The sequence below is a fragment of the Helianthus annuus genome, chromosome 7 (genome assembly GCF_002127325.2).
Source record: "Helianthus annuus cultivar XRQ/B chromosome 7, HanXRQr2.0-SUNRISE, whole genome shotgun sequence".
Lineage (NCBI taxonomy): Eukaryota > Viridiplantae > Streptophyta > Magnoliopsida > Asterales > Asteraceae > Helianthus > Helianthus annuus.
In genome coordinates this window covers 145429043-145440009 of record NC_035439.2, presented here as the reverse complement: position 1 = coordinate 145440009, position 10967 = coordinate 145429043, and the positions used below count along the sequence as shown (strand labels likewise).

At 33.0% G+C, this 10967-nt stretch overlaps 1 long non-coding RNA gene across 1 annotated transcript; it reads right to left on the bottom strand.

Annotated features, from left to right (window-relative positions):
• Positions 1–4589: 4589 nt before the first annotated feature.
• Positions 4590–10671, bottom strand: LOC110869115. The gene is made up of 2 exons (XR_004863001.1): positions 5227–10671; positions 4590–5132 (listed from the first exon to the last, which is right to left on the bottom strand). It is a non-coding gene; the product is annotated as an uncharacterized LOC110869115 (long non-coding RNA).
• Positions 10672–10967: the final 296 nt, after the last annotated feature.

The window sequence follows — 10967 nt, the reverse complement described above, 5'->3', positions numbered from 1 at the left end:
ATAAGATTCAACATGTGTAGGGTAAATTTCGAAAGGTGTAGGGTAACTTTTGATGTGTGTAGTCAAAAAAACATTAGGGTGAAGGATGATAGTTTTTATAACTAATTAATTAGTTAAAGATGATAATAAATTAGATAAGTGAAAAAGTATGTAATGTTTTACAATTATACCCTTTATTCTTTTTCTTCTCAATTAAATTTTCTTCTCAAATGAACATTCCCCTATATATATATATATATATATATATATATATATATATATATATATATATATATATATGCAAGTAGTTGATTGTTTAGTAAGTCTATCTGAAAATTGGCAATTTATGGATATTTGTTGATAAATAAATGTGTGATCATGTTTAATGTTTAATGATGAAAATATGTTCATTTAGCTAAATGTTAAGCAACATGTTGTAAATGAATTTATGATTTGCATGAAAAATGGTGTAAGTGTTCTATGTTATGAATGTATGTGTAGATATATAGTTTAACATGTTTAGTGAGGTTTGATGAATTTGTATGTTATATATATCTTAAGTGTTACGTGTTATATATATATATATAATAAATGGTGTAAGTATATGGAGAAAACTCATTTTATTGAGAAAACTTAGGAAACTAGAATTTGTGGTCCATATGCATCCACCTCATCAATTCAATTACATCCATATGAGGGTATTTTTGTCACTAATTTTTATTCTCTTTCTCTTTGTCTTAAATCAATCACACCTTTCAACACTTTCTCTCTCATACATCCAAGATCTTCAACACACCTTTCAACACTTTCTCTCTCATACATCCAAGATCTTCAACACACCTTTCAACACTTTCTCTCTTATATATCAACTATCAAGATCTTCAATATTTTCTTCTTCACATCTTCAAGATTATCTGAAGATAATATTCTCTCTTAGATCTTCAACATTCTCTTCTTCGCATCTTCAATACTTTCAATTCTAGATCTGAAGAAAAACCCATGATATTCTCTCATGAGACTCAAAGATACTAATTCCATGTTCGTTCCAAATATGTATGGCTAAGGCACAGTCGATGATTCGGTACGTTGGCTAAGGTTTTCTCAGGATGAAAGTCTGGTCAAAATCGTTCCAGATCTATGTTTGTCCCAGAATCCAGTAAGAACAGAGAGACCTGGCAAGATGAAAACTCTGGATGATAAACTTCAATTTAAAAAGAAAAAGATTCAAGTATCTAGCATTTAGATAATGAAAAAGCTCTCTGGTCATGGTTAATAGGAAGATCATATAGATATGCCTCATGGATTCTAATTTGCAGAGGTGGATATGAACAAAATTAAGCCATGGGAATTGCCTAGTGAGTTTTTCTTAACTTCCAAATTTTATTTTCTTTATTTATTTATATATTTGGTAATCTTAAACTCCTTTATTTTGTTTGAAAAGGGTTTGCGATATGTGATGTGTTTGATTTTGTTTTTCTTAAACTCCTGTGTTTTAAACTCTGTTATTTTTCTTTCTAAGCTTTTCCATAAATTATTTACTTAAACTCATGCTTTCCTTGGATTTTTCTAATGATTTCTAGGTTTTTTATTGCCAAAGTTCTAGTTAGTTGTAGATTTATTTAATTTTTGAGTTTGCAATTATGTGTGGAGATGACTAGCATATAGGGTGTTATATGTGTTACATGTGATACATACAGGGTGTTACATTTTTTATTGACAAAGTTCTATATGTTGTAACACATGTTACACTGCGGGTAACATGTGTTACATATATGGTGTTACATGTGTTACACCCAGTTGGTTAAAGATGTATACCTATGTTACATATATAGGTTACACATGTGACCTATATGTTGCAACATATGTTAGCTGCATATGTTACATTTCTGCTAGCTATATTCTAAACTGTTTGTCCTATATGTTGTAACATGTGTTTCACTTCGGGGTAATATATGTTGCATACAGGGTTTTACACAGTTATACATAATGTAATAGTAAGTTTAAATGTTAAAATGTTTTTTAGATGGGCTGTTAAATGTTAAAATGTATAAACTTCATAATTTATTCAGAATATCACGTTAATTTTACCAATAAAAAGTCGTGTTTTTTTGTGGGATAATTAGCTACATATGTAGTAACAACGTTACACAAGTAACTTATAGATACCCCAGCCTTTTTTTGGACACACATGGGGGCTACACATAGGTAACACATGTTTATAACATGTGTTAGACTAGTGAGGTAACACATGTATAGCCATGTTATACATATTACATATAGTTGTTACAGGTGTTACAGCAAAACTTTACACATACACATGTTACATATGAGATCAATAAGTTTAACTATAGAAGATTAATACTGGTGTACTTGTTTTGTTCATAGGTGAATAGATGTTTTGTGTTCAAGATGAAGATGGTAATTAAGAAGCGAAGCCCGCCGAAGATTACAACGCATCATCAGGTTTTCGTGGTAAAGATGGTGTGTTTTTTGTTGGCTGCTATGTGTTTTAGAGAAAGAAAGCTAATGTTTTGGAGAGATTGTTTACTGATGAGTTAGCATTGACGACAAACTTGAAGAACTAAAACAAGAAATCCGACGGAAGAATGATTATTTAGTGATGAGTTGGTCTATACTTGTATAAAATACATTATATACGCTATGTCACACACGTTATACATTACATGTAACATTTTATGTGTAATAGTCCAATGCTTTGAATTTTTTCTTTTCGCAGCCTGATATATAAAATACATTACATGTAACATTTTATGTGAAATAGTCACCAATCACATGATATACGCTATGTCACACATGTTATACAACAGATGCAACAGGTTGATCGATGTTACACATGTGTAACATCGTTCCCAAAGCAAAGAAATAGTGGGTTCTGTGTCACCGATGTTACATTTTTGTTTTGTAACATGTGTAACATCGTTTCAAAATCAAAGAAATTGTTGGTTCTGTATCACCTTACAAGTTATATGTTTTGCTGACAAACGCCATGTCACACATGTTTTGCTGACAAACGCCATGTCATACATGTTACACACTATCGATGTTGTAGGTTTGCTACATCATGTAACATGTATAGAGAAGTTAGATGATAATGCGTTGACATTGGATTTGAGTTAAATTTCTTGTTCAATCACAATGACTTACGTTGACTTTGGAGTTTAAGGGATACAACCTGTAACATGTGTTACACTGAAGTGTTACACAAGTGTTTCCAATTTACACATGTTACATCTTGTGTAATATATGTAATCTGATTAAGCAACAGCTAGGGCCTGCTTAGTATCGTACAAACTAACTAGTTGTATATCAATAGTTGTAATGCTTAAAAAAACTAACTAGTTTTATATCAATAGCTGGTGTTAGTAAGTTTTATGTCATAATGGGTTTTTAGTATTTGCACACATTACAATTAAACTTAAACGTAACAAAAATGTTTATACAAACTTCAATGTATAAAAAAATGATCCAAAAAAATATCATAAGGAAACAAAAATCTAGCTATGATTCGTGTCTTGATAACCATCTTTATCTTGAACACAAACATCCATTCACCTTTGAACAAAACAAGTGCATTAGTGTGAACTCTTAAAGTTACTAACACCAGCTATTGATATAAAACTAGTGTTACATATGTGTAGCCCCTTTTGTGTCCAAGAAAGGGCTGGTTTTAACACACGTTACAAACATGTGTTATATATGTGTAGCCCTCCTGTGTAACACATGTTACAAACATGTGTTAGATGTGTTACCCTCCTGTGTAACACACGTTACAAACATGTGTTACATATGTGTAGCCCCTTTTTGGATGCAACAACTATATGTAACATGTGTAACCTTGACGTTGTAACACATGTAACACCTATATGTAACATGTGTAAGATGGCTATACATGTGTTACATATGTTGCCCCATAGTGTAACATATGTTATAAACATGTGTTACATATGTCAGTCCCTTTGGTGTCAATTTAAACTTAGTAAAATTACATATGTAACAACATTACATCATCCAAAATGTCATATCAATGAACAAACAAGTAATATATGTAACTATAAGTATATGAGACTAGCGTAACGAATTAAAGGGACAAACGATACACTTCATGTTACATATGTACCTAGAGTTGTTATTAACATTGTTATTAGTAGATAAAAAAACTGCATTAACGTATATTTTTTACATTGAACCCAGCTTATTGGTCATAAGTCTTATACATGGCAAGAAGTTCTTCAAGTGTGACGTATGATTTAACATTAATTGGATGATATTGCTCGTTGACATTCGGTGTCCACAATTTAGTGCCATTAGAAGACTCGTAAAGATGGTAATGTGGAGTATGTTCTAGATCATTTGTGGACATAGGGATGGATGTTAGTATAAGTTTACGTGCGTTATGAACGTTGTAATGCGTTTAGCACCCTAGGGTAACAAAAAAAGATCACACATGTTTTTTAAGATACAACATCTAACATGTGTTACATCGAAATGTTACACAAGTGTTTCCAGTTTACACATGTTACATCTTGTGTAACTTTACTTTATATTTTATAAGTGTTTCCAGTTTCCAGTTTAAACATGTTTTAAAGATACAACCTGTAACATGTAAGTATTTATAGGTAAACATGTTTTAAAGATACAACCGTATCACCTTACAAGTTATATGTTTTGCTGACAAACGCCATGTCACACATGTTACATACTATAGAGTGAAACAACAGTATTGAACGCTGCTACACATTTCCCATTCTGTCATAACATGTGTAACCTTTTTGGGGGTTTCGATGTTGTAGGTTTATACAGACTTAAATATATACAAATGATCCAAAAATGATCATACATCTGTTACCCTCTAGTGTAACATAAGTTACAAACATGTCTTTCATATGTGCAGCCCCGATTTTTGGTAACAAAGGGGTTGAACATGCGTAACACATGTTTGTAACATGTGTTACACTAGAGGGTAACTTCTGTGCAACGTCAAAGGTACCCACCACCTGCCCTTCATCGACTTCTTGTTCCCATTCTTCATTGGTTTCTCCATCTACCTTCTTTCGCTTTTTGGCCACCTTTTGTCGTATCCGATATTGTAGTTCTTTTTTTTCCTGCCAAGATCCCTTCTCATTTGGTTGCAACTGCTATGGTCAAGTCGTAATAACACAAGTTACACTTCAGTATTTTTAATCTATTAATTAAAAAAATAGTAGTAACATAACTAACACTAGTTACCTTCTACCCAATTATGCCCTGAACTTGAAGACTCCCTAATATTTGAGTTTTTATCTGCATCATCTCACACATAATGTTTTGTTAGGTTTCTTCCCAGTCCCAGTCCTGCCCAAGAAATGAAAAACACAAATATTAGTAGTCAGCAAAAGAGTACTTGCTAAGATGAGGATACAACAATTACCATTCACCATTTCAATATCCACTCATATCAAAACAAAATGTGTAACACAATGTATGCACCATATATTGTTCGAAAGTGTAACATATGTTACAACATACAGGACAAACAGTTTAGAATCTAACTAGCAGAAATGTAGCTGGCAGAAATGTAACATACGTAACTAGTTATGCCTGCAAAAATTTGAAACATCTAACACTAATTATAAAAAAAGAACAACTTAACCAACAAAATTTTGAAACCTTTACTGTAACAATTATGGATTTTCAAACTAATTATCTACCAATAATTGGGATGCCCAATTTAAACAAAAAACAGAAAACAAAATAAAGCAAATCCAATTCATAAAACCTAACACAAACCCAACCCATAAATTATTGGCCAACAAACTGAAAATATCAAAAAACTAAAAATGATTTTAACATAAAAACAAAAACCTGCAAAATACATGAACATTAACCCATTACTAGAACACTTTGAGCACACAAAAAGTTATTGACAACCATTTTAACAAAAAAAATCAAGTGTGTTCTTGCTGTTAGTAGAACACTTACCGGATCTAGACCCGTCCGATGAACACGATGAAGATCTTCAAAAATGATTCTCTCTCACACACTTGTGCGTGTGTTCTAGATGAACATGATGAAGATTTGTACCGCCGTACTGTGTTGGAGAGATTGAATGGGGGTGATGATGATTTCTGACCTTCTTCTCTCACACACACACTTGTGTGTGTGTTCTTGGCGTTCTAACAACTTTCTCTCTCTAAAAACCCATGAACCAAATGATTTCTGACCTGCTTCTCTCTCACACACTTGTGTGTGTTCTTGGTCTTGGTGTTCTAATAACTTTCTCTCTCTAGAAACACATGCAACCGAATGATTCAGGTCTGCTTCTCTCTCACACACTTGTGTGTGTGTTCTTGGTGTTCTTCATGAACACGAAGAAGAATCTTGTTTCTCTTTCTCTCACACACTTGTGTGTATGCTTTTGGTGTTTCTCTTTCTTTAACAATAACGATTCAGGCTTGCTTCTCTCACACACACTTGTGTGTGTGTTCTTGGTGATTGAAACATGAAGAAAGAGAGAAGATGAGAGAATGGATGATGATGATGGTTTGATGGTGAATGTACAGAAGATATTTTGAATTCTCAAAGAAGAAGAAAGAAGAAAGAGAGACAATGATGATGCTTTGATGGTGATGGTGACAACTATACAGAAGAGAGAGAATGAGATAGGGTCTTTTTGACACAAATACCCTCCTGGCCCACTCATCAACATATGTTATGTATTAAATTTAAATCAATAAACATCGAATTTCCCTAACCCTTAGATGATCAAGATCAATGGTCACAATTGGGTTTACTTAGTTTTCTCACTAAAAAATGGTTTCCTATATATCCTTGCCCATAATAAATGAACTGAGTAACATTGTGAACGATGTAAGCATAAGTATCAAACACAAATATCATCATTAGTTGTAATTAGAGACTATTTCTTCCTTCTATTCCAAATAGTATTTCTTGAATAAATTTTTGTTTCACTGCAATATCACCATATGGGGTGTCACACACGTGGTAGTCAGTTAGGGGCGCCATTGAATGGGCTTTCCCTGGTAATGGTCGTGAGAAGGGGGGATAACTTTGTTCTTTTAGCCAATCACATATTGTCACATCAGCCATCTTTATTTAATTTTTTTAGTTAAACCACTATACAATTATCAATTTTAGTTAGTGAAAGCCCGACTCCTACGTGGCATTAACATGTCACTAACTTTTTCCACCAACTAACTAAACCACTACATATAGTTTTAAGATGTACCAGACTCAACAAAATGAAACAACTTATATGTTGAACGTTTCATTCTCAAAACATACGAACATGAAAATCGAATATAAATGTTGACAACCCCTTCTCATTTTCTAACAGATTTTTCCCAATGATTGTTTCTAGTCAATTTAACAAGGATCATGTTTAATTAGGAAATTGAAAAAAAACATAATCAATCATTTGAAGAACACACATAAACACGCAATGGTTCAAACACAAAATCAAAAACAAATCATAAGTTGAAGAATCATTAACAAAAATGAACCTATCTTTTGACAATCATAAATCGTATACTGCTTTTAAGACGCGGAGAATTGGTAACGTACATTTTATACTCCTGGAAAGGATGCATGACGCTTGGAATTCCTGATGTCCGTTGATGATTGGTCCTCTTGATTCTAGACTTAGATATTTTTTTCCGACTAACTCACACACTCTTAATCTCATGAAAAAATACACATTTTCATCACACCTTAGTACCACTAAGCCATAAACACTTCAATGAGTGTGAATTCTTTCCATAAAGTGTACTTGTATACTAATTAAAAATAAGTCTGCCTCATTTGAGAGTTTAAAAACTACTTTTATATATACACACTCCAATCTCATACTGGATTTTTGGACGATTTGTGGCAGATTTGGTCCTATAGGCACACATGCACATGAAATTTTGTATTAAAAAAGCACCAACGAATCAGCTGTGTGAATTCTTTCCATGAAGTGTACTTTCTTCAAGAATCTTTCCAAGTCATACTAAAAAGCACAACTTTTTAGACACGATACATAGCGAGTAGTCCACAAATGGCAGTTTAAGGTACCAAATAAATTAATAAATAATAGTTCATAAAGGTATCCCGTATCCAGTCTGAATGATATAATCATGTGCTTCAACAGTTAATCTACAAGCCTTTTCTAATCAAGCTAGTAACCTCACAATAAACCAGAAACAACATGCTAGGTTATTAAAAAATTATCTGGGGTGCTCAAAAAAAAATGCTAGGCTATTAAAAAATTATCTGGGGTGCCAAAAAAAACATTAAGTGTGTATATATATGGCCTTCGCCACTTTTAAAAAAGCAAAAGTTACTGAACTAACAACATTTTTATTTAGGTTTTGTTATTTTCTACATGTTTAGCGAAGGAAAAACCATCACAAATCGGTCGCCATAAAAACATTGCAATGCAGCGACATCAATTTCCAATGCAATCTTCGTCGCAACTTTGTGACGGTTTGTCTCGGTTAGAAAGATGTGTCGTTTTGCCTCTCTTTAGTAGTAGCTAAACCGATTTTAATTATATATCAGCATAAAGACTCGCTAAATATTTAGTAGTTCTTATTTTAACTCATCCGTGTATGTTTCTATACATGTGTGTGTGAATAGAAACTCATTATATGGATGTACTTAATAAGGCATGTCATGGTTGCAAGAAACCAAAGAGAAACAAGAAGCATGTGATAAGACAACCAATATGATAGTCAAGTGGTCAAGAAACTAATTACTAAACGTACATTCCCTTCTATGCTTTTCACTGAACTTACCTCATTCCGCTTCTAAATCAGTCTTATCATCTATGTACTTTATCTCATAGAAGGTACATTAAGTATAAGGAGATACATATAGCCTCACCCAAATGTTATGTTTTTTTTTTACTCAAGGGGGTTAAAGAATCAGCCTATATATGATCTCTTGTTAACTATGTGCATCTAACATTATGTGCAAATAGTTAAGAAATAGGTACCAATGGTGCTAGGAGAAAAGAACGAGGGAGCTCCCTTCAGTCCAAGTACAGATTAGCAAGGGATGAAAACTATCTCCCGCATCATTCACTCAATCAAAGTAGCATAAAGTGAACCCTTTTCTACTGAGTGGTTAAATGAATGAGTCGGCAGCTAATTCAATTCCTTAATCACATCCGTTAGTGGGCTGGAGGGAGTTCCCTTCGTTATATCCTAAGCTAACTTAATTTCATTACCTATAAAAACATTTTTTAACCTACAAAACAAACAAAACAAAAGATGTAGTTAATCAACCTAGAAAAAGATCACACTAGGTGTACTACCAATGCTTGCATGTTTAATTAACATATTTGTTTCTACAAAAGGTATACATGAAAAAAGTGCTCCACAAATATCTAATTGCTACAAGTCACCTGTTCATGTAGTACAAATACGACTAAGAGTACAAAAAGTATACTTTGTGATGATAATCTACTTATAGACACCCTATTCAATTTTTTTTATTGAATTTGCTCTTATTGTTCTCATTGATTTCTTCTTGAGCTTCAGCATAACCATGTGCAGAACTTAAAGTAAAGAAAGTACCAAAATTATGACATATATTTAAGCATCAAAAGAAGCTCTTTAAGCCCAAATTAACTAACCTTCAATTACCAAAATTCATTTTTTTCTTTTAGTTTGGTCAAAAATGATTTAAAGTGGGATCCTTATCATGAAATTGATACATGATAAAACATAATATTGCTATGTGACTTTGAGTATGTATGTTGTATGTTAACATGTATGACTAAATCTAGAACTAGTTTAATTTTCAAGATATGCCTTTTATACACTTTTATGGATCATGAAAATATAAACAGCTGAAAATTAAGCATTAAAACCTACCCTTTTTGGTGTTTTCTTGTTCTTGATATGTTCTACAACTATAAATGGTTTTTAAATCTTAATCTTCAAAGTTACTTTCCTTCAGATCTTAATCTTAAACACAAATAAAGATCAAGAATTTGTAAGAAAGAAGACAAGCCAACAATATTGACTTTCAAGAATCAAAACCCTAAAACATTAACACCAAAAGAGACCTACCCAGAAACCCTAATCTTGAAAACTAGGCACCCCAATTAGATGGACCAGTTAAATAATAGAAATTTCTGATGTCTGTGTATGTATGAGAGAGAGAGAGACAGACTAGAGAGAGAGAGAGGGAGAGGGAGAGAGAGCGTAACTGTGTGTACCTTATACATCCATAAACTCAGATGATTGAAATGAGAATTCACTGAATATCTTAAAAGAATGAACACCAACAGTGACTGTTTCTGATTTACAAAATTTACAGAAGAAATTAATCAGACGAGTTTGTTGACAAACAGCTGATGGGTCGCTTTTATCATGAGAGTCAGAGTCAGATTTTTTAAAAGTAAATTAAAAAAAAAGGCAGCAACATGTAATTAATTATATAAAAACTGAACCATTTTTAAAAAAGTCTTCAAAGGTCTGCCCCAAATCTTTCACTCCATAAGAAAACACACCTGCAACATATGATGAAGATCTATGCATACATATTAAATATTACATATACATACGTTTGTGTGGATATATAGAAAGAATGATTATATTCTCGTTGTTGGTCTGCAAAAATAATATTCCCACTTTCACTGTGTGATGATGTGTGTATGAGGGAGATGGGTCAGAGAGAGAGAGAGAGAGAGAGAGAGAGAGGTAAATAATTCTGGCTGGACGGAGATATTGTATATATAGATTTCTTATATATATAGATGAATGAAGAGGATGCCAGAAGCAATGCGTCAGCCTTCCTGCTTGCTTCTGAACTATGTTTACCCTTTTCTGACCACTATTTTACTCCCAACTAGTTTTTTTCCCTTAGATAAGCGGGTATGGGGAGGACAGTCTCTTTGGAGACTATCCGTCATGTAGGCGTCACGTAATCACGGGAGGAAGATGGTCTCTTTGGGGACTACCCAAGGGTGTGGGGACTAG